This window comes from Lampetra fluviatilis, chromosome 6, assembly GCF_964198595.1.
Source record: "Lampetra fluviatilis chromosome 6, kcLamFluv1.1, whole genome shotgun sequence".
In the NCBI taxonomy this organism is placed as follows: Eukaryota; Metazoa; Chordata; class Hyperoartia; order Petromyzontiformes; family Petromyzontidae; genus Lampetra; species Lampetra fluviatilis.
The window spans coordinates 13,584,158-13,610,262 of record NC_136280.1 but is presented as its reverse complement, the minus strand read 5'-3'; the positions used below and the strand labels follow the sequence as shown (position 1 = coordinate 13,610,262).

The following is a 26,105-nucleotide window of genomic DNA, read 5'->3' as shown; positions in this document are numbered from 1 at the left end:
ATCGATTGAGAAATCCACACGCGGAGCAATTGAGGCACGTTGGCCCGACTCCCTCCTCCTGGCTTCAACAACCCCGCACTGATTCACGTGGTGAAGTATGGTCAAACAAAGCCCCCTCCACCATTCTATGTCCCAACACAACGTGGGAAGAGAGGCCTTCGTGACAAAGAGCTTGCACATCCACGTGTGGGTATAAAACAATGCGCATACTACCATCTGTGACTGAGTATGCGAGTCCATACAATCTTTGTCAAACTGCCTATATGTACATGTGTATAAATCCTGTGCCATGAAACATGAATACATTTCTGCGGAGGGAGCTGGTAGGAACGTTGGGTTGCTGGGTCAATGGCCAGGGTCAACGTGGGCATGGTGTATTCCGCAAATATGCCCGACTGTGAGGGCGGGCACAAGCCGGCGTGAGTAGGTTAAACGTTGCGTTTTATAAGGGCACCACGGGGTGACCAGCCCCTCCCCACCCAGCCCCTCCCCACTCAGTCCCTCCCCACCCTCCCCACCCAGCCCCTCCCCACCCTCCCCTCCCCACCCAGCCCTCCCCACCCTCCCCTCCCCACCCAGCCCATCCCTGCACGACGGACACAATAATCCCCTGTGGGCTGGTGTAACCAGGAGCTTCCTACCAGTAATAAACGCGCGTACAGGTGTCTGTGGCTATGAGTGGGGAGCGGTGGCGCAGTGGTTAGCGCACTACGCTACAAACCCGGCATGACAGAAGTTCATTTCCCTCCCCTCAAAACCTGGCGAGACACAAGTTCGATTCTCGTGCCGGCACCTTAATAGGTGCTCGCAAACTGGCACTTGTCCCAACAACACTTCGTACATTAAAGGCCACGTATGCATCACACGTGTGATGCACGCACGCGTATGCAAAGGCACACGTGCACTCGATGTAAGTGCACGTATACGAGTGTGTGAGAGCATGCATGTTGCATGTTGTGGGGAGCGGTTCGGAACGGCCACCAACACCCAGTGACGATTATCTAAACCGGTCCTGGGCCTCCCCTAGGTCGACTCAGCCTCAAACGAGTACCTGGTGCGGTGCGTTCAAAAAGCGACCGGGCGTGGTGTTGGCTACCCACCCCCTCGTGTGCCGTGCCGGCCTTCATAGGTGCTCGCTAACAGCACTTGCCCCAACAGTATGTCAAGGCTATACGGGGGATCTTTGTATGTGTTGCATGTATATGGAGCGGTGGTGGGGGGGGAGTCATTAATTAGTAATGGCAGCGAGCGGGACAACAATAACAGAGGTGCTCTCCCGTCGCCGTGGCAACTCCGCCGTGTGCGCCTTTTAAACAATGACGGGCGCCGAATGCACCCCCCCCCCTTGTCCTTTCTCTCTCCCCTTAAAGGGGGGGCGAGGGGGGGCAGGGGGGTAGGGGGGGCGGGAGGGGGTAGGGGGGGCGATAAAGGGTAGGGGAGGCAGGGGGGCGAGGGGGGGGGTAGGGGAGGCGGAAGGGGGTAGGGGGGGCGAGGGGGGGCAGGAGGGGTAGGGGGGGCGAGGGGGGTATGGGGGCGAGGGGGTAGGGGGGGTAGGGGGGGCGAGGGGGAGTAGGGGAGGTGAAAACGATTCACAAATTCGCGACCGCGTGTCGGGGAGACCCTCCACCACCCGTCCGTGAGTGGGCTGGGTGAGTTGGGCAGCGTGGGGTGTGGGGGGGTAGCAACGAATACCGCCCTCGTCAAAACTGCAGGGCTCAACGATTTGGGAAAAATATCTAATTGCGACTTTTCTGACAGATATCGCGATTTGATTTGCGATTAACATTTTTTAAGTCAAGCTTCAGTTCAATACTTACTAAAACATGTGATGGAGCATTACCACATGATGATAACTTAAAATGTATTATTTGCTTCCAACATGAATTTAATTCAAATAATTAATTGAAATAGAACAATCAAAACATAGAGCAATTGTTAAGTTAAATAAAGCAATTATATAAAAAAAATTCCAATTCCAATAAGAAAGTAAGAGGACTTTTCAAATCGCAAAAAAAATCGCAGTCTTTGCGATTTGCTCATCGCATTGTTTCAAATTGCGATTTCGATTTGAAATCGATTAATAGTTCAGCCCCAGACTGGGCTTTGTCTGACCGCCCCCACCCGCCGTTCCCAACAACAACAAACAACAACACCCCACAATAATATTTGTATACGCTATTCCTAAGAGGCGCTGCTCTATGCTCTTTGTTATTTGTATATCCTTTGTTAAATGCCTTGTTTGCTCTCGATTGAAGGGAAAAAAATCTGTTTACTTCGTCTTCAAAAGTCCGTGTGTACTGGCGTTATAAAGTCCGCATGTACTGGCGTTAGAAAGTTCGTGTGTACTGGCGTTAGAAAGTCTGTGTGTAGTGGCGTTAGAAAGTTCGTGTGTACTGGCGTTAGAAAGTCCGTGTGTAGTGGCGTTAGAAAGTACGCGTGTAGTGGCGTTAGAAAGTCCGTGCTACTGGCGTTAGAATGTCCGCGTGCAGTGGCGTTAGAAAGTCCGTGTGTAGTGGCGTTAGAAAGTCCGTTTGTAGTGGCGTTAGAAAGTCCGTGTGTAGTGGCGTTAGAAAGTCCGCGTGTAGTGGCGTTAGAAAGTCCGTGTGTAGTGGCGTTAGAAAGTCCGCGTGTAGTGGCGTTAGAAAGTTCGTGTGTACTGGCGTTAGAAAGTCCGTGTGTAGTGGCGTTAGAAAGTCCGTGTGTAGTGGCGTTAGAAAGTACGCGTGTAGTGGCGTTAGAAAGTCCGTGCTACTGGCGTTAGAATGTCCGCGTGTAGTGGCGTTAGAAAGTCCGTGTGTAGTGGCGTTAGAAAGTCCGTGTGTAGTGGCGTTAGAAAGTCCGTGTGTAGTGGCGTTAGAAAGTCCGCGTGTAGTGGCGTTAGAAAGTCCGTGTGTAGTGGCGTTAGAAAGTCCGCGTGTAGTGGCGTTAGAAAGTTCGTGTGTACTGGCGTTAGAAAGTCCGTGTGTAGTGGCGTTAGAAAGTACGCGTGTAGTGGCGTTAGAAAGTCCGTGCTACTGGCGTTAGAATGTCCGCGTGTAGTGGCGTTAGAAAGTCCGTGTGTAGTGGCGTTAGAAAGTCCGTGTGTAGTGGCGTTAGAAAGTCCGTGTGTAGTGGCGTTAGAAAGTCCGCGTGTAGTGGCGTTAGAAAGTCCGTGTGTAGTGGCGTTAGAAAGTCCGCGTGTAGTGGCGTTAGAAAGTCCGCATGTACTGGCGTTAGAAAGTTCGTGTGTACTGGCGTTAGAAAGTCCGCGTGTAGTGGCGTTAGAAAGTCCGTGCTACTGGCGTTAGAATGTCCGCGTGTAGTGGCGTTAGAAAGTCCGTGTGTAGTGGCGTTAGAAAGTCCGTGTGTATTGGCGTTAGAATGTCCGCGTGTAGTGGCGTTAGAAAGTCCGCGTGTAGTGGCGTTAGAAAGTCCGTGTGTAGTGGCGTTAGAAAGTCCGCGTGTAGTGGCGTTAGAAAGTCCACATGTACTGGCGTTAGAAAGTTCGTGTGTACTGGCGTTATAAAGTCCGCGTGTAGTGGCGTTAGAAAGTCCGTGCTACTGGCGTTTGAATGTCCGCGTGTAGTGGCGTTAGAAAGTCCGTGTGTAGTGGCGTTAGAAAGTCCGTGTGTATTGGCGTTAGAATGTCCGCGTGTAGTGGCGTTAGAAAGTCCGTGTGTAGTGGCGTTAGAAAGTCCGTGTGTAGTGGCGTTAGAAAGTCCGTGTGTAGTGGCGTTAGAAAGTCCGCGTGTGGTGGCGTTAGAAAGTCCGCGTGTAGTGGCGTTAGAATGTACCGTGTGTAGTGGCGTTAGAAAGTTCGTGTGTAGTGGCGTTAGAAAGTTCGTGTGTAGTGGCGTTAGAAAGTACGTGTGTAGTGGCGTTAGAAAGTTCGTGTGTACTGGCGTTAGAAAGTCCGTGTCTACTGGCGTTAGAAAGTGCGTGTGTATTGGCGTTAGAAAGTCTGTGTGTACTGCCGTTAGAAAGTCTGTGTGTACTGGCGTTAGAAAGTCCGTGTCTGCTGGCGTTAGAAAGTCCGTGTCTACTGGCGTTAGAAAGTCCGCGTGTACTGGCGTTAGAAAATCCGTGTGTAGTGGCGTTAGAAACTCCGTGTGTTCTGGCGCTATCTAATAACGCACACCTGTACGAACTGTTCGTCTCGTTAAATAAGCTCTGCGGACTCTTTCCTCTCCGCTCAACGAGACGGGTAACACAATCAACTACAGAGGCTCTGCATGCACCCTCCATGTACGTCCTGCGTCCTCACTCCGTCATTACAATTTGTCTTAAAGACCCTCTCCGTTAAATAGGTTCTAGGGTGCTCTTTCGACTAAAGAGGTCGCTGGCTCCTTCTGTACGCTTATTAAGATGCCTCGTGAACTCTGACCCATTAAAGAGGCTCTGTAAAACCTTATATCAATTCAAAAGGCTGCGTGGACTGTACTACTGAGACATTAAAAATCCCACCTATACACTCCGTCACTTACACTGGTCAACACACTTTTTCTGGCATAAGGTATTCCAACGGTTTTAAGGTAATTTTGGGGTGCTGATTCCAAATCTGTCATCAGTTTCTATCACATCAGGTTTTTGAGATATCAAATATTGCATTTTCAATAAAAACTGCAGAAGAAAAATATTTAATAAATGTGGATATCTACATAAAATTATATTATAAACACACTATCCTAAAAATACAGCACCATATTTTAACACTAAAGCAGTCACTGACTCGCAACAACTTGCAATCATAAGTGACAGAGTTAATTTCGGGTAAAATCAATGAAAATGGGGTATGCCGATAGCATAAAAATGAGATGTGATAGAGCAAATCTGAGATCAGATTTGGAATCAGCACCCTGAAATTAGTCTAAAACAGCTGAAAAAGTCCAGGCCAGAAAAAAATGTTTTTTTTTGTTGACCAGTGTTATTAAAGATGCCACACGCTCTTCGTCATGTGTTTGTATACTGCATTCAAGTGGATCCCCAGCGTCCCCTTCAACAAACGAGGTTCTGCATCCTCTCACTGTTGCACGGTACTCTCATGCAGAGGCTGTGCGTTATATGTTAAAGAGGTGGTTCTGTTTGTTAAAGAGGCGGTGTCTTGTACTTGCATTGCTAAATTAATTAGAAGAAACGCCGCATACACTCTCTCTCAACCACATCATGTGAATGAATGCCCCGTGTCTACCTGCACACGCCTCTAAAGCCAATCCCTGTGTGTGCCACACAGCATTCACACAACGGGATCTTGTCAAGTGTTATTTGGTGACCGGGCCCGTCAATCCGCCGCTACACTTGAGAACCCGGTTTAATCGCGGATGCCGAGAAACCCAGATTCGAGTCTATGACGGGGCCATTATGGAGCCATCCAAAGAGAGCCATGGGGAGAGACACCCCCGGTGCCCTGGGGCTTGACAAACCCAAAGCTCTCAGGAAATGCAGCCTCAGTCTCTTATCTGGCCATTGTGAACCCACACCATTGAAAAAAAACTGTGCAACAGGCGGAATTTGGTTAAAAAGCTACACGCCACCACCACCACGACGACGAGGCAGGCGTGTGTACACTGCAGCACACACGGGTGTGTTGAGGGCCAGGAAGGGGAGGGGCAGAGAAAGATGAAATAGGATCGGTGGATTTGACTGTGGTAGTGGAAAAAAAAACCGCCCCGGTGAGGTCTGATCACGATCCAGCGCTTTGGAGGAGGGTCATGGTTGGCGGATCACACAACGAACCTCAACCCTGCTGGACTGTCAGGTTGCCAGCGTACGTGGCAGTATGACAAGTAGGTTACGTGACCGAATCGGCGTGGACTTTAGAGTGCTATTCCCGTGTTTGAGGTTTTGGCCAAGCCTACAGATCCACGACCCTCCTGAAGCAAGCGTCTTGAGACTCGGCGTTCACTGGACGTGTACAGGAATATAGGTTCACATTCGACATGACACTTTACAATATGACACAGGGAAATATACCACAATGATGCATTCGTAATTCTAATTTCTACTCTTTGTCACGAAAAAAATAACTTCAAAGCCTCACTGAGTCCTCCCAAGATTCCTTTTCAGGAGGGTCCTGCTTGAGATGTTTAGCCGGTTTCTTTATGATTGACGTTATAGCCTACTTGCTGTACTTACGTAATCCAGCAACCCTACATTGTGAAGTCGCAGGCTGCATATCAACTTCATCATCATGAACCACCATCATTAATCATCATTACCAATAAACATCAATCACCATCATTAATCATTAATAATCACAATCCATCAACATCATCAATTCACCATCATTAATCATTAATAATCATCCATCAACATCACCAATCACCATCATTAATCATAAATAATCATGTTATCATCAGTCATCACCATCATTAATCATTATCAATAAACATCAATCACCATCAATAATAATGAATAATAATGTCATCAATCATCACCATCATTACTCATCATTAATCATAATCAATAAACATAAATCAACATAATTGATTATGATTAATGATGATTAATAATCATCACAATGAATCACCATCATTAGTCTTCAATAATCTTCATCAATCAACATCATCATCAATCAACACCATCAATCATAATCATCAATCATAATCATCATCAATACCCAACATCATCATTACCCCCCCCCCCCCCATAGAATAAACAAGAAAAACACTTAGTGTGGGAAAGTGATTGTCCGGTGATAAGACCGATCCTCGCCAGAGGAATGAAGAAATTTCCACCGCTAACGCAGAACCGGCAGCAGACAGAGACACAGAGAGATCAGCACCGCCCAAAGATCCTTTGAACATTTGTGGGACCGAGACCTCTTTTAAAAAAAAAATATGAACATAAAGTGGCGCTGTCGATGACAATCACGATGGTGGCGATGACGCCGGTGATACATTTTCACGATTTGCACGATGATTACAACCCCCTGCGTGACTCACGAAGGTGAAGATTCTTTTTTGCTGTTGCTCTATGGCTGACGCTATTGTTCATCACCAGCAAATCCGTGTCTCCCCACCGCCTCCGTGTTCCGTGCGCCGTCTCGCCCAGCTCTCCATAACGCGTTTCCGTGACAACGAAAGGTAAACTCACACCCTAACAACGACTCAAACCAGAAATTCTAGATTCAAACACAAACACGCACATTTTAGGCATTTAAATATTTATGTACACACACACACGCGCGCACGCAATTATATGAGAGAATTGTAGAAATGTAATGCGGCTTTTTAAATAATTCATGGGGCGTGTGTGTGTGTGTTTGTGCAAATGTACACTCGAATTCGCACAAACGCACGCACGCACACGCGCACACAGATGACACACACGCACTTAACCTTACAGGACTGTCAGGGCAAGTGTTGTTAGCGAGCACCTATTAAGGTCGACACAGTGGCGTTGGCTTGAAGTGGTGATGGAGATTTGCACAAAGACCACGAGAAAGATCCCCCGTGTAGCCTCAACATACTTTTGGGGGCAAGTGCTGTTAGCGAGCACCGATGAAAGCCAGCACCGGCACACGAGGGGGTTGGTGGCCAACACCACGCCCGGCCGCCTTTGACTCCCCAGTAGTGATATTTACACACCACACCAGGTACTCATTTGAGACCGAGTCGACCTAGAGGAGGCCCAAGACCGATTCTGATAATCGTCACTGGTGTTTACCATGAATGGGAATTGTACTCGGGTCAACTGCTTCGTAGCCCAGTGTGCTAACCACCGCGCCACTGCTCCCACACAAGACAAAGATCTCCCGTATAGCCGTCATATATTTTTGTGGACAAGTGCTGTTACCGAGCACATACGAAGGCCGACACAGACACACATACGCAACCCACCCCTGTGACTATCCCAAGGCAGAGTAAACCTTGAGGAAGCCCTGGGCTGGCAAATGAGTTCGCGACTTGCCACGGGATGTTGCTGCACATCCTGGCCAAGAATCAAACCATGGCCACGGCCATTGCCGCCCTGTGTTTAAACCACTATGCTTCCACTCCCGTCGCACACACGAGCACGTGTGGAGTCGTTGGATCACACCGAGATGGAGAAGCCATTGTGACCCGTCACATTCACACTGCCTACACAGCAAGGAGGCGGTGCCTGTGGGAGGCAGTACAGCAAGTTGGTTACTACTTTTTTCCCGATAAGGGCTACCCCCTTGCAATGAAGTCCTTGAATTACCTCCCCGGGTACGTGTGGATTTTCTCCTCCGGTATCCTCTCAGAATGCAACAACAACAAACACCGCACCAAAAACCCGAGAGAGAAATTGGGCCGAATGTCGCCAGCACCAAAACCGTCCTGACAAAGAGCCTCGGAACCATCAGTGAGGCTTTGCCGGATAAATATCGCATCAATTGTCTTATATATTTTCTAGCAAGAAACCTGTCCTGGAATTTCAAACAGAAGTTTTCTCCAATGGACACAAAATAGTTTGTGAATGAAAAAAAAGCAAGTCCGGGTCTCGCTCAAACAACGTGCAGTGCTGTGGGTGGGGGGGGGCACGAGAAAACACTAGGACACTAGTAACTTTTTTTTAAAACTAAAACTAATATTTTTTACTAAGTTAGTCCCACTGAACTATATAGCTATTTTTTTCGAAAGCAACCTGGCCACAAATGGCAGCTCAACGAAGTGGCTTAGCACGTGGAAATTTATAGCAGCCAAAATAGCCAAAATGCGTAAACGACACATTTATATTTATATTTACGCGATATAACCCAAAAAACCTCTATGATAGAAAATGGGGACCTAATCAGCTGGCATGATGATGATGATAATAATAGTACAGTACAGTGTATACATTTCTAAAGTGTCGCTTTGTGTGCAAGCGTCTACAAAAACGACCAAATGGTGACCCAGACGTGGTCTTGTTGAATGCTCGAAAGGTGAAATTGTTGGGCAACCTTCAGCTTGCGTGCGGGTGACGTTTCTTCTATGGGAGTCGCATGGAGTGGACCAACTTTTAAGATGACAGCAACAGGCATCTTGTCGCGGTGGCGAGATGTTAACTGCCTCGCCTGGTATACAATGTGGCGGGCAAAACCGGAGGACCCGGAGAAAAATCCACGTGACCACAGGGAGAGAGAGCATGCAAACTCCAATTATACAGCAGGCGTCAGGGTCGGGATCGAACCCATAACCTCCTGTATACCAGGCGAGGCAGTTAACATCTCGCCACCGCGACAAGATGCCTGTTGCTGTCATCTTAAAAGTTGGTCCACTCCATGCGACTCCCATAGAAGAAACGTCACCCGCACGCAAGCTGAAGGTTGCCCAACAATTTCACCTTTCGAGCATTCAACAAGACCACGTCTGGGTCACCATTTGGTCGTTTTTGTAGACGCTTGCACACAAAGCGACACTTTAGAAATGTATACACTGTACTGTACTATTATTATCATCATCATCATGCCAGCTGATTAGGTCCCCATTTTCTATCATAGAGGTTTTTTGGGTTATATCGCGTAAATATAAATGTGTCGTTAAACCCGCCACCACCCGACACAGCCAACTCGTAAGGGTTGTCACGTAAACAGAACGTGCCAATTCGTCACTAGTACAGCACTAACCGGTGTATTGGAGAGCCAAGCCACAACATTTACAAACTGAACACGACGTTTCGCCAGTAATTACAACCAGCTTCATCAGGCGACAGCCAGATTGTATCTGTTGTGGCTTGGCTCTCCAACACACCGGTGTGCTGTACTAGCGACGAATTGGCACGTTCTGTTTACGTGACAGCCCTTACTTGTTGGCTGTGTCAGGTGGTGGCGGGTTTTAACGACACATTTATATATTTACGCGATCTAACCCAAAAAAAACTCTATTATGGATGATATTGTTCGCGAAAGCCTACGTGTTAAACTTCCCATTTTCTGGTTAGAGGATATAAATCGATTAAAACACGCATTTCCCCCACTGCCAAAGTGGTCTCACGTGAGGTTAACCTCTGACCTATTACAGAATGTACGTTTTTTAATGTTTTCTGTGTGTGTGTTTATGTGTGGTACTGTATAATGATGCGAGTTTACATTAGTGCGTATGTTTATGAATGTGAAGGAATATGATTGTGTAAGGATGTTTGTAAATATGCATATGTAGTCGTGTGCAGGTGTACATATAGGAGTGTATAAATTCGTGTATGTAGAGCTATAAGCTTGTTTATGAAGGCATATCAGTTGGTTGAATGTCTTTCTCCATCACCATGTCTATTTGAGTGTGTGTAGAGTCGACTAGAGTGTGTTTTATGTGTGTGTGTGTTTTATGTGTGTGTGTGTGTTTTATGTGTGTGTGTTTTATGTGTGTTGGAAGTGTAGCGGTTAGCGCGCTGCACTACGAACCCTGCCGCACAAGCTCGATTCCCACTCACGGCCAAAACCAGTGGGCCTCCCCTAGGTCGACTCAACATGAAATGAGAAACTGGTCCGTTGTATAAACATCGTCACTAGGAAGACAAAGGCGGTCGGGCGTAGTGCTGGGGACCCACCCCCTCGTGTGCTGTGCCGGCCTTCATAACTGCTTTCTAACAGCACTTGCCCCAACATTATGTCATGGCAATACCGGGATCTTTGTCTTGCTTTATGTGAATAAGTGTGTTCATGTCGTAGTGTGCACATGATCGTGGTGTATGGAAGTGTATAGGAGTTGTGTATTTAATGATTAACAAGCAAACGTATCCAGGTGTATAGCAAGGCCGTAGCCATGGAGTCAACATTGGGGGGGGGGCAAATCTTCCTGGGGGTCTGGGGGTCCCCCCCCAGAAAAAAAAATCTAAATTTGAAAACGAATTTCCTGCCTAAAATATTAAAAAATTCACTTACACATAGGATTGACTTTTTATGTATTTTTTACAATAATGTCTAATAGTGTATTGTATTACATTGCTCTGTTTTTTTCTTTTTTTTACCTTTTCTTGTGTCATTGTATGTAATGGCAGAGATTAGGGATTAATAAAGTACAACCATAACCACAATAATATAAACAGAAATACATTTTATAGCAATATATTGGCGGGGGGGGACATTTTGAGCATATTTGAATATTGGGGGGGGGGGGTGTGTGTGTCCCCAACATATATTCTAATTATGGCCTTGGTGTATAGAATCTGTGAGTGTGAGTATACTGGGCACAGTGTGGATGACTTGAGTGCATGGATGTATGTACTTGAGAATGCATGAGTGTGCGTATTTGAGAGTCGAAAAGTATATTACATCAGTGTCTATGAGTGTATGTATTTCAGTGTCGATCAGTGTATATATTCGTCTATGAGTACAGTACATCACATGAGTGTGTATGAGTGTGTGCATTTGAGAGCATGCGACGGTGAGTGAGTGAATGTATGTGAGTGTGCATGAGCATTCGAGAGCTTAGTCAGTGAGCTGTGTTACGAACCTGGTGGCCTGGTTCGATTCTCGCTCACGGTCAACACCAGTGACGATTATTTAAACCGGTTCTGGGCCTCCCCTAGCTCGACTCAGCCCCAAATGAGTACCTAGTGCGGTGTGTACACATCGCCACCGGGGAGACAAAGGCGGCCGGGCGTGTTGCTGGCCACCCCAAGCCCTCGTGTGTCTTGCCGGCCCTTCATAACCGCACTTGCCCCAAAAGTCTGTCCAGGCTTGAAGGGGGATCTCTGTGTATCTGTGCGCGTGCGTGCGCGTGTGTGTGTTGTTCGTGTGCATTAGTCTCTCAATCTGGGCTAATTCGGCCGAAACCGGATTATATTGATGACCAGAAAAATCCGACCTTCACAGAAAAGACACGGGGGGGGGGGGAAGAGAGGGAGAGAGAGAGAATGGCGAGAGAGGGGGGGGGAGAGGGGATTTGTGGGGAACCGTTCCACGTGCAGGGTTAAGGCGACAGGGGACAGCGAGCAATGACAACGGGAGACATACGGGGTGGGGGGGGGCACGGCTCCCTCTCTCTCTCTCTGGACGATGATGCGTCCCACAGTCCACAAAGTGAACAACGCAGCGGCTCTTTGCGGCGATTAAAGCCGCTTCGTGTGGGGCGTTTTGGGCTTATTTTTAGGATTGATTACGCACCAAACGCACGTACGTACACATACACACACACTGGCACGTGCGTACACACGTACACAACTGTGTACACACAAAGGCAATGATCCCCCGTGTAGCCTTTATCAGACTGGTGGGGCAAGTGCTGTTAGCGAGCACCTATGAAGGCCGGCACGGCACACGAGGTGGTGGGTGGCCGGCACCACGCCCGGCTCCCCACTACACACACAGACCAACATTAATTTCATCGATACACAACCCATACATGCTCCTACACACACCAGCAGTCACACACTCTCACCCGCACACACACACACGCACACTCTCACGCATAGCACACACACACGCACACACACCACACTCTCACGCATAGCACACACACACATTCACGCACACAGACTCACACTCGGCTCACACACACACACTGGCACAGCACACACACATGCACTAAGAACACATAATCGCAGCACGCACGTTCACCACACACACCACCAACAGCACACACACTGGCACCACACACACACCACACACACACACACTGGGACACCACACACACACTCACACACACTGGGACACCACACACACACCACACAAACACTCACACCACACACACACACCATACACCACACACACCAGACACACACTCACACACTGGCACCACACACACTCACACACCACACGCACACACACTGGCACACACTCACACACCACATACACTGGCACACACACACTGGCATACACTCACACACACTGGCACACACCACCCACACACACTAGCACACACCACCCACACACACTGGCACACACACACTCACACCACGCACACACTGGCACCACACACACACTCACCACTCACAGCACACTCACACACTCACCACACACACACCACACACACACACACCACATACTCACACCATACACACCACACACACACAAACACCACACACACACCACACACACACCAGCACACACACCACACACACACCACACACCACATACTCACACCATACACACCACACACACACACCACACACACACCACACACACACCACACACACACTGGCACACTCACACAGTGGCACAACACACACACTGGCACAACACACACTCACACACACACAGTGGCACACACACACAGTGGCACACACACACGCACACTACACACACAGTGGCACACACACTGGCACACACACAGTGGCACACACACCACACACACACACTGGCACACACACCACACACACACTGGCACACTCACACACTTAAACACGAGGCGCGCACAGCACTGCGCGCGCTTTGGGTTGAGAGGCAGCGATAGTGCGCGATAGTGCGAGCAGGGACGCGGTTATTTTAGGGACTGGAACGCGCAGAACGCACACACACATGCGGATTTATAAGGAAAAAGAGAGAGAGACAGGGAGAGTGGGAGGGAGAGCAGCAAGGAGAGAGAGGGGGTAGAGAGAGAGGGGGGGTAGAGAGAGAGATGGAAGGGGTTAGGAGTGCAAAACGTGAAATCTTTCGTGAAATCTTTCATCTACATAAAGCAAAGCATTATAAAAAAAAACAACGAAATGATGAACGAAGAAAAGTTCCGACTACACCGAGCATCTTCTTGTTTCCTGTGATCGTAAAAAAAGAGAGTGAGGTTTGGGATGGAGGGATTGAAAGAGTTACCGATGGAGAGTCGTTACGGACACACATCACAAACAATTGCATTTGGGCTTCGTCAAAGAATCAAATTAATATTTGATATGCAGATGCACACGCTGAGTTCAGTGTTATATACAGTGCACACATGTATTAGTTATACGTGCGTGTTTGCATAGGAAATACACTGTGTGTGTGCGTCGTCATGGATATGTGTGTGGATGACTTCATGGTGTATATAGTTTATTTATGAACGCTTATCAATCAGTACGTCACCAATCCGTGTTGACCAGCGTGGTGAAGTATGGTCATTTAACCCCAGCGGGGGGAGCTGCGCATGTTCACGTAACTTGGGGAGCGGTGGCGCAGTGCTTAGGGCACTGCACTACGAACCCGAGTTCGATTCCTGCTCTATACAAAGACATAGGCAAAGATCCCCCGTGTAGCCTTAACATACTGTAGGGGCAAGTGCTGTTAGCGAGCACCTATGAAAGGCCGGCACGGCACACGAGGGGGTGGGTGGCCAGGACCACGTCCGACCGCCTTTGTCTTCCCAGTGGCGATGTTTACACACCGCACCGGGTACTCATTTGATGCTGAGTCGACCTAGGGGAGGCCCAGTACCGGTTCAGATAATCGATAATCGTTACCGATGTTGACCGTGAGCGTGAATCGAACCCGGGACGCCGGGTTCGTAGCGCTAACCGCTACACCACCGCTCCCCACACACACGTGTGTATTCACATACACACGGTGTGTATCCCATCCATCGATGTGTGTGTTCCACTCCACGTGTGTGCACGCAGATCCACGTGTGTGGGTTCATCATCACGGCACATGACACGTGTGTGTTGTTCTTGTGTGTGAATTGAACGAGAGAGTGTGTGTGGAGCGGTGGTGCAGTGGTTAGCGCACTAACAGCACACTGGACGATGAACCACAGTTTCGAGATGAAAATTGAACCGGTTAGATTCACCAACACCACCAAGACCACCCACTAACCTCCCTCACCACAAACCGGTGCTAACAACCGGCGTGGTGAAGTATGGTCAAGCAACATTCGGGGGGGGGGTGGAACCTTTTTCATCCATCAGTGGATTTACACAACCGTGGGTTGTTTACCGATGCCAAACAGAGTGGGGTTGCGTGCGCGTGTCCATACATCATGTGCACGTGGTGTGCACAATGCTTGTGGCGTATATATTTATATGCAATGACATGTCCCCTTGCTCTGTGGTTCATTGCGTTTTAACTTCTGGCTTCAGAGAAACGGGAGAGGGAGTGGAGGGGGAGGAGAGGAGAGGGAGTAGGAGAGGGGGGAGAGAGAGTGGGGAAAAACTTTGCGAAGATTGTCCTTGTTTGGGAAGGGGGAGAGAGGGCCAGGCGACAGGTGTGAGGCTCTGGTCTGTGTCAATCACGCGAACACACACTCGCATACATACACACACACATACACACTCACATACACACTCGTACATACACACACACTCGTACATACACACTCAGATACATACACACTCGTACATACACACACAGATACACACATACACACACAGATACACATACACACACAGATACACACATACACACACACACTCATACTCCCCCCACACACTCACACACTCGCACACTCACACACTCACACACTCGCACACTCACTCACTCACACTCAGATACACATACACACCCAGATACACTCTCACACACACACTCAGATACACTCTCACACACACACACTCAGATACACTCAGATACACACTCACACACTCATAAACACGCTCACATGTACTCAGATACACACACTCAGATAAACATATACACATACACTCTCACACACACTCTCACACACATTCAGATACACACTCACATATATATTCACACACACATACACACACTCACATACACGCTCACTCACACTCACATACACACACACTCGGATACACACTCACAAATATACACACTGGCATACACACTTATACTCTCACACACATACTCGTATATACATACACACAATTCACACTCAAAAATACATGTACACATAGACGCATACACACAAATTCTCGTGCAAATGTGTACATACACACATTTACACAATCACACATACACGTACAAATAGCCTGTAACAGACTGTTGGGGCAAGTGCTGTTAGCGAGCACCTATGAAGGCCGGCACGGTACACGAGGGGGTGGTGGCCAACACCACGCCCGGCCGCCTTTGTCTCCCTAGAGGCGAGGTGTACACACATCGCACCAGGTACTCATTTGAGGCTGAGTCGACCCAGAGGAGGCCCAAGACCGGTTCAGATAATCGTCACTGGTGGTGTTGGCCGTGAGCGGGAATCGAACCTGGGTCGCCAGGTTCGCAGCGTAGCGCTGACCACTACACCACCGCTCCCCACGTCATTACACAATCACAAACATACACTAACACACACATACACAAACACATCAACACATACACACTTTAACACGTACATACATATCTATTCGTACGCTTACTGACTTAACACACATGCACTAACACACGTGGACATTCACACACTAACACACTTAGACACCCACAAACACGCACGAGATGAACACACACACACACTTGTACACACGAAACACTCACACGAATATGCTGACACAACAATGCACACACTAACAGACACACACACGATACTAATCGTACACACAACTAAACACACACACACCGTACTAAAACGTACATACAAAGACAAAGATACCCCCGTATAGCTTGACCAGGCTATTGGGCCAAATGCTGTTATCGAGCAGCCCCTATGAAGGGGGGGGGGTGCAACAACAACAACGCCCGACCGCCTTTGTCTCTCCCCGGGTGCTGAATATTTTACACACCGCACCGGCTTAAACCTGGGGGGGGGGGGAGGGGTGGTGATGTCTCCGTGGCCGTGTATCAAAAACATTTTGCCACTCGTCAATGATGAATGATGAATCGAACTCAATGCGCCGCCGGGTTTCGCGTTCCTGTGCGCTCATCAGCCGCGCCACCGCGTGCCCACAAACAGCACCACCACGCGCCCCTATTGGGATTATCTTCGAAGTTTTCATCATCGATTGTTCAACAGTCAAGAGGAGTCTCTAACCTCAGCGTCGCCCCCCCCCTCCTCCGGCTCTACGTAACTATAAATTCTGACTCACCGTTGGAATGTTCACATTCATGTGATGAAGAACAAGTACATCCTCGAATATAAATTATTAAAAAAAACCTCCACTGGGCGGCGTTGAGTTCCACATTCATATGGCAGAGCAGATGCTGTTGTCACAACAAAACGACAACCGCTGGCGAAAGTCTTCAAACGGTGTCAAATCCACGGTTCTATGGCGGGGCCCAGTATCTACATGCGTAAAATATAATCCAGCCCTACAGTAGAAAGCAAATTCGGTATATGTGTGTAATTGAATACGGATGTATACGTACACACAGATACACTGACAATGAGTCCCACTGGAGCCGCACGGGCTGCTGGAATCAGTGTTGTTAGCGAGCACCTATTAAACCCAAAGCGTGACACACGTGTCTCCTATGTGTATATTTATATGGGTTGACGAAAGTGGCCCAACTATACGTGCGGAGTTTGCGGTGTATTCCCCTCGGCGTGTGGAGGTTTTCTCCGGGTACGCGAGGAAATTGCCCCCCCCCCACCCAAGGAGGGGGACATTACCTCCTGACAAATGGGTCTCCAGACTCCGCGATGTTTTCCGGGGCTAAACCGAGAAACGGGGGATCGCCTCTGACAACATTTCTCGCAAGACCTCGGATGCCAAGCAGGGGTTGAGCCTGCATGGATGGTGCTTGGATCACTGGCAACACCATCTGCCCACGCCAACCAGCGTGGTTGAAGAATGCTCATTTAAAACCCTCACTGCCAGCAGAGGCGTGGAGGAGGCCCTCATATACACCGGTACACGACACGTGTAAGTCCCTCTTTATGTGGTCCTCGTCACGGTCCTCGTCACGGTAACGTGGAATTTCCACCATTGCCAAGTGGACAGAAACGAATGTGATCGATCGCCTTCGCTCGCTTCGACCGAGGTCGACCTGGACTGATCACACATGCGACACAATGGCCAGTGCGCGTGATTATCCTGTGCAGTTACACAAATCATGAACACGATGAACACTCACACACACGTTGTACTGCATTGTAGATTGCCAACAGCCTAGAGAGGCCGTTACGCAGTTAAGTCAGCCCTGCCTCTTGGACGTGTGGCGTGCAATATATTAAACGACAATACTACTCAACGTTGGCCAACGTTGGCATGTGGTTGGAACCGTTGGACGAACGTTGGCCTAACGTTGGTATGTGGTTGGAACCGTTGAACGAACGTTGTCTCAACGTTGTCATTTGGTTGAAACCGTTGTACGAACGTTGGCCCAACGTTGGTACTTGGTTGGAACCGTTGGACGAACGTTGGCCCAACGTTGGCATTTGGTTGGAACCGTTGGACGAACGTTGACCCAACGTTGACCCAACGTTGGCATATGGTTGGAACCGTTGGACGAACGTTGTCTCAACGTTGGCATTTGGTTGGAACCGTTGGACGAACGTTGACCCAACGATGACCCAACGTTGGCATATGGTTGGAACCGTTGGACGAACGTTGTCTCAACGTTGGCATTTGGTTGGAACCGTTGGACGAACGTTGGACGAACGTTGGCCCAACGTTGGCATGTGGTTGGAATCGTTGGACTAACGTTGGCCTAAAGTTCCATGTTTACTGGATATATGTGTGTGTATATAATTTTGTATACGTTTGTGTGCTGTGTGTGTATACACATCCGAGTTAGTCTTGTGTATTGTACGTATATTTTAGTGTGTGTGTACAGTTGTGTGTGTGTTTATATGCGCGTGGGTGTACGTGCTGTATAGTTGTGTCTGTATGTGTGTTTCGTGTGTAGGCGTGGTTGTGTTGTGTGTCGTTATGTGGGTGCACGTGTCAGTTGTGTATTGTCTGTGTCTCTAATTCTCTGTTCCCTTCTTGATACGAGCTGAACGTGTTTCTGTGCAGCGAGTTCGCGCCTAACTCACTCCACAACAACACTCTCACAGACACACGGTCTCACACACACACACAGAATCTCACACAGACACACGGTCACACACACACACTCTCACACAGACACACGGTCACACACACAAACTCTCACACACACAGACTCTCACACACTCTCACACAGACACACACAGACTCACAGACACACACTCGCTCACAGACACACACACAGACACACACACACAGACTCTCACACACTCTCACACAGACACACACACACTCGCTCACAGACACACGGTCACACACACAGACTCTCACACAGACACACACAGACACACATACACACTCTCACACAGACACACGGTCACACACACACACGGTCACACACACACACGCTCACACACAAAGACAAAGATCCCCCGTATAGCCTTAACAGACTGTAGGGGCAAGTGCTGTTAGCGAGCACCTATGAAGGCCGGCACGGTGGCACGCGGAGGGGCTGGGTGGGTGGCCAGCACCACTCCCGACCGTCTTTGTCTCCCTCGCTGGCGATGTTTACACACCGCAAACTCATTTGAGGCTGAGTCGATCTAGGGGAGGAGACCCGGGAACCGGTTCAGATAATCGTCATCGTTGTGGGTGGCCGTGAGCGGGAATCGAACTCGGCTCGCCGGGTTCGCAGCGTAGCACCACTCACACAGGTAAAGACAAAGATCCCCCGGATAGCTTCGACAGACTTGTTGGGGGCAAGTGCTGTTAGCGAGCGCCTACTAAGGCCGGCACGGCACAGCGTGTCACACACACAAACACTCACACACACAGACACACACACTCACACACACTATCTCACACACACTCACACACACACTCTCTCTCACACACACAGACACAATCTCATACACACACACACACACCGTGACATACACACCGTGACATACACACAAACTCTCTCACACACAGACACACTCACTCACACACACTATCTCACACACTCACACACACTATCTCCCACACAGACACACTCTCACACACACACTCCGTGTCACACACAAAGATAAAGATCCCCCGTATAGCCTGTAACAGACTGTAGGGGCAAGTGCTGTTAGCGAGCACCTATAAAGGCCGGAACGGTACACGAGGGAGTGGGTGGCCAGCACCACGCCCGACCGCCTTTGTCTCCCCAGTGGCGATGTTTACACACCGCACCAGGTACTCATTTGAGGCTGAGTCACACACACTCTCACACACTCTCTCACACACAGACACAATCTCATACACACACACTCCGTGACATACACACACTCACACACATACACGCGTAACACACCACTCCCCCGGGTCGCTCCATCTCTTGATAATAACTTTAGCGCACAGTGCGAGTTTAATTATATATAGCTATGATTTACACTGTACACACACAAACAATGAGACACAATGTGTCTCTTGGCACACACACGGACACGTGCGCGCGCGTGTCCGTGTCTGTCAGGGTATCATTGTCTGTGTGTCCTAGTCTCACTGGCGGTGTATGTGTATCTGTGTTGATCTCTACGTGTCTGTGTATCTGTGTGTTATCTCTACGTCTCTCCTATATTGTGCGTCCGTCCCTGTCTGTCCGTCGTTGTCTCTCGGTTTCTGACTCTCTCTCTCTCTATCCGTCCGTCCCTGCCTCTGTCCGTCGTTGTACAGAGATGTTCCACTCTGAATCATCTGTATTGTGTCCGTGAGTTTCTCTTGCAGCGTCTATGTATCTCACCGTGTCTCTCTCTATCTCTCCCCGTGTGTGTGTGTGTCTCTCCCGAGTCTCACTCCGAGTCTCCAGGTGAAACTTTTTCGACAAAGGGGTAAAGGAAGCGATAATGCCACTCACCTCTGCGCTGCGCGGAGTCACCGACTGTGCCTCTCTTTCTCCCCTCCCCTCCTCTCTCTCCTCCCCGTGTCCCCTCCTCCCTCCCCACTCTCTCCACCTCTCCTCCCTCTCTGTCTCTCTCGAAATCTCTCCTCCCTCTTCCGTCCCTCTCTCCCTACCTCTCCTGCCTCTCTCTCTCTATCTCACCTCTCCTCCCTCCCTCCATGTCTCCTCCCTCGCCCCCCCTCTCTCTCTCCACCTCCCCTCTCATTTTTTTCGATCAGAGGGAACCAGAAGATGCTCAGTGTAGTCGGCACTTCGCTTCGTTCATCATTTAGTTTTTTAAAGCTTTGCTTTATGTAACCCCCCCTTTTTTAAATGAAATATTTCACGTTCTGCTCTCCTTACCCCCTTACATCTCTCTCTACCCCCCTCTCTACACCCCCCCCCCCCTCTCAGTGGCGATGTTTACAAAGCGCACCAGGTACTCATTTGAGGCTGAGTCGACCTACACTCACCCTCCATCTGACAACTCACCAGCCCTCTCACACAAACACTCTCAACATGCATACAAACAGCCTCCACCAAGTCGCTTGTGCCAGGCTAGGTGCACTTTTAATTCCGCGTGAAGTGTGGAAGGCTCCCTGCTGGACTGGCAATATGTCACGAGGCAGACCCAGGCACTGTGGGTTGACTGACTGAGATGATGACTGACAGACCCTTCACCTGTGCTCCCCACTGCGACAAGTCAAGTATTTGCGCACACACAAAGACAAAGGCTCCCCCCCATGTAGCCGGAACAAACTGTTCGGGGCAAGTTCTGTTAGCGAGCACCTATGGAAATCCGGCACGGCACGCGCAAGAGTGGCTAGCACCACGCCCGACCACCTTTGTCTCCCCAGTGGCGATGTTGACACACTTGAGGCTGAGTCGCCACGCACACGCTCACGAACACTCCCCCCTCTCACTCTCTTGCGTCCACGCCTCTCCCCACCCCCATCTCCCTCACTCTCACTCCGTCCCTCTCCCCGAACTCCCACCACTCGACGCAACACGCATCAGCCGCTCACTTGCTCGCTCTCCATCTCAACCCGCTCCTCCATCTCCCTCGTGTGTGTGTGTGGTCGCCTCCTGCTGGACTCGCGGGGCACAGTCCACGCACGCTCATAGCCTGGCTCAATCAGCCCACGTGAGCGTGCAGAAATGCGCGTGTGGACATATATACGTCGGAACTTTTTTCGCACCGTACGTAACCAATCGTGCTAATCGAAGGTGCGGGGGAAGGACAACAAACGAAAGACAACGAGCAGTTCTCAAGAAGTGAGTTTTCAATCCTGATGATTTCAAAGTCCATAGCGCCAGTGGCGTCCTAATATCGTAAGGGAGAGCGTTCCAGACGGCCGCAGAAGCGCATCTGAAAGCGCGCGACGCAGTGACCGTCTTTGTTCGATGGCTCAGCCAAAAGCCACTGCCGCTGCTGCTGCGGCGAGGATGACCGGAGTTTGCGTGATGGTTTATGTTATTTTACGAGATCAGCGAAGTATCGTTCATTTGCGGCACGCAGGTTGTGTGTAAGGGGCCGACCATAAATGACGTCACGCACCTAGGGGGGGGGGGGCAGACATTTGTGACGATGTGTGACGAGGGCGGGTGGGGGTTGAGAAATGTGACGTCACATCAAAATGCGCAACTTTAAATAAATATAGACAACATGTTCTACTTAATTAAATAGACTTTTTAATGAATGTTTCCTCCTACAACATCAGAGTGCGGCGCCACATTAAATACACACTACAATGACAATAGTTTAAAGCGATTTGAAGCATGCTTTTTTTTGGGGGTGGGGGGGGAATACAAAAGAATAAAACGTGAAAATTGTTCTGCCACAGCCTCACAAATTTTTACTCTAACGTGGTTCAGCAGTGTCTATAACACGGACAGTCGTGGCCATATCTGGCCGCTGGGGTTGCCGATGCTGACTGTTTTGTTTTGGTAACAACTCTCAAAGGGAAATGCAAACATTGTGAGCTACCAAATCGCTCACACCAGGGAGATGTTCTTATTTTTGGTCGGTGCCTTGTCATGAAAACAACTATTCACCAAATTGCCAGAAATATGTAACATATTCCAGCGGAGGGAGCTGGTAGGAACGTTGGGTTGCTCGGTCAATGGCCAGGGTCAACGGCGGCGTGGTGTATTCCGCAAATATGCCCGACTGTAAGGGCGGGCACAAGCCGGCGTGAGTAGGTTAAACGTTGAGTTTTATAAGGGCACCACGGGGTGACCAGCCCCTCCCCACCCAGCCCCTCCCCACCCAGCCCCTCCCCACCCAGCCCCTCCCCATCCAGCCCCTCCCCACCCTCCCCACCCAGCCGCTCCCCACCCTCCCCTCTCCACCCAGCCCCACCCCTCCCATTTTTGGATGCACGACGGACGGACACAATAATCCCCTGTAGGCTGGTGTAACCAGGAGGTTCCTACCAGTATTATTCTCAGTGCCAACGTCCTCAAACATTCAACGATAGTTTATAACAACAGGAGGAGGCCTTCCTCCCTTATTGGTCCGCAATACATTACAGTATGGCAAATAATGCACAGGTAAGTCCTCGTTTAACGCGGTAGACGCGTTCCTGAAAAGTGCCGCGTTAAGCGAAAATAATGTAATGATGCAGTTTGGCGAGATTACCGTACGATGTACTACGCACACACATCACTGTGCTCAGCTGTGCAGCTCAAGAAAGTAGTTCGTCGTCGATCACTCAGAAACCGCCAGAGGTGGGACAAAGTCATTGTTATGCAAGTCCAAGTCGAGTCGCAAGTCATCAAATTCATGACTCGAGTCTGACTCGAGTCCAAGTCACATGACTCGAGTCCACATCTCATAGGTGGGACAAAGTCATTGTTATGCAAGTCCAAGTCGAGTCGCAAGTCATCAAATTCATGACTCGAGTCTGACTCGAGTCCAAGTCACATGACTCGAGTCCACATCTCATAGGTGGGACAAAGTCATTGTTATGCAAGTCCAAGTCGAGTCGCAAGTCATCAAATTCATGACTCGAGTCTGACTCGAGTCCAAGTCACATGACTCGAGTCCACATCTCATAGGTGGGACAAAGTCATTGTTATGCAAGTCCAAGTCGAGTCGCAAGTCATCAAATTCATGACTCGAGTCTGACTCGAGTCCAAGTCACATGACTCGAGTCCACATCTCATAGGTGGGACAAAGTCATTGTTATGCAAGTCCAAGTCGAGTCGCAAGTCATCAAATTCATGACTCGAGTCTGACTCGAGTCCAAGTCACATGACTCGAGTCCAAGTCACATGACTCGAGTCCACACCTCTGGAAACCGCGGTGTAACAGGCGTGTGCGTTACACATTATAAGGAGCACATTCCGCGCTGTGCGAAGTGTTCCCGATTGGGAGAACCGCGTTATATCGAAAACGCGTTGTATGAACACGCATACAGTATTGCAAATAGGCATACCTCGGTATACGACCGCTTTGGAATACGTCGAATTTGGTATACGTCGTGTTTTGACGAGAAAAATGTCTTGGGATACGACGTCTTGCTTGGGATACGACGCGCTTGCTAGAACTTGTATGGGTCGGGATGAGTCACCGTGTACCTGCGTCTACCCCGTTCACGACTCCTCCTCTTCCTCACCACCATCCTCGTAGGCTATCAACTCCTCTCAGCAAGGTAAAGTGATGTTAAATTGTATTTTTATTTCAATTTATTTATGCATTTATTTTAATGTATGTATGCATTTTAGTAATAAGTAGTGTCTAAATTATTTTATACAACCCCATTAATGTATAATATGACATATAAAATATAATTTCTTATACTCTGGAACGGATTATTTACTTTCCGTTTATTTCTTATGGGAAAAATTCGTTTGGTATGCGTCATTTTCGGTATAAGTCTTACCTTCTGGAACGAATTAACAACGTATACCGAGGTACCACTGTAGTAATATCAATTCACACATTAAACATTTACATTTGGTACTTTTACGTGTAAATAACAAGTAACACTTGGCTGCTGTACGAACTAAACACTATTTACCACTCTATTAAGTACACACGTACAATTCAATTACGCTTAGGATATCGCTATAGTTTAATTAATCAGTCGCCATCAACCGCGAAGCAGAGATGCAGCGAGGGCTGGCTGATGTTCACTGCATGTGTAGTCGGTTTAGATTATCTGATGAGTTTTAGAAGTCCACAAACTTGTCGAAACACATCTGGCAGTTTAACACATAATGATGCTAGTTGTAATTACTGGCGAAACGTCGTACTCCGATTGTAAATGTTGTGGATTTACTCTCCAACGCACCTGTGTGCTGTACTAGTACCGAATTGGCATGTTCTGTTTACGTAAAAACCCTTACTAATTGGCTGTGTCGGGTGGTGGCGGGGCTAACGACACATTTATATTTACGCGATCTAATCCAAAATAAGAAATATTTAAAAATACTTTTTTTTAAACACGCTTTAATGAAATGTACCGTACGAGTAATGGCAGAACTCCACGACTCCATGAAGTGGCCCCGAGGTTTGCCATAACGTAAGGGGCCGTGGTGATTTACAGCCAACGTTAGTTGAGCGTCGACAATTAGAGCCAAGCCGAAACATAACATATAAAAATTATGTTTAAAAATATGTTATATATTTTTTATGATAGAACCTAGTAATGTCATCAGTATGACATAAGCATACCAAGTTTGCAGTCGATACCACATTGGGAAGTGGGTTAAAATTGAGTTACAAGATTTGAGGATACGACAACAGAGTGCGTTAAATAAAAGCGTGTAATTAAAAAACACCTGTATTATGGAAGCTTTGCTAAGTATGGAGATGCGTTTGTCAAAAGCGATACAACATAATGCGTACGTTTCATTGTCTTTGAAAAGTTAGGAAATGTTCCGCTGACAACTGGCAGGGTAACATCTTGCCATGTAACGTGTTCCATTAGATTTCCATGAGGTCTCATCTTAGCTAATCCATGAAAGGCAATAAATGTTAAAATCCACACACAAATCGTCATTCTTTGTTGCACATCTATTTATCCCACACACACAAATCGAGACTTTATTTTCGTGATACGGTATACTTCTCCGATGTGTTCACCACGGAGATGGAGCGATGGGCCCTGGTTGCGTGCAGGCGATAACCCAGTGCAAGTATGCAACGTTGAGCCACCGTTGGCCCAACGTGGGGCGCCGGCTCTATCCAAATGCCAATTACGGGCCCACCGTTCCATGTTTACTGGATTGTTCCATCGCAGGACCGTGAGAAACGGTGACAACTTGGTGTGGCCTTCATTCGGCAGTGGATCGATCACGACTGATATTTGGTGGTGGTAGAATATAAACAGAGCAATAGTGTGTTGGGTGCTTATTAGGAATGTGAACTCAAATGCCAACGTCTACCTTGAATTAATAGCAGTTGGCAGTTTAAACCACTCTAGGGCAATGGTTGGATATACCAACTACCATGCGAATCAATGGTGCCACACATTCAATGGTTATAGTTCACCGTGTGCTGCTAATCCACATGTCAATGTTGCCATGAGCTCAATACTTTCTC

General features: G+C 48.6%; 1 protein-coding gene across 1 annotated transcript in view; it reads right to left on the bottom strand.

Moving 5' to 3' along the window:
• Nucleotides 1–20,577, bottom strand: part of CASZ1 (castor zinc finger 1) — a 129,612-nt gene extending 109,035 nt beyond the window's left edge. Inside the window, exon 1 of the mRNA XM_078857793.1 lies at nucleotides 20,531–20,577. The gene's annotated coding sequence lies outside the window, so the exon portion shown is untranslated. The remainder of the gene's footprint in view (nucleotides 1–20,530) is intronic.
• Nucleotides 20,578–26,105: the final 5,528 nt, after the last annotated feature.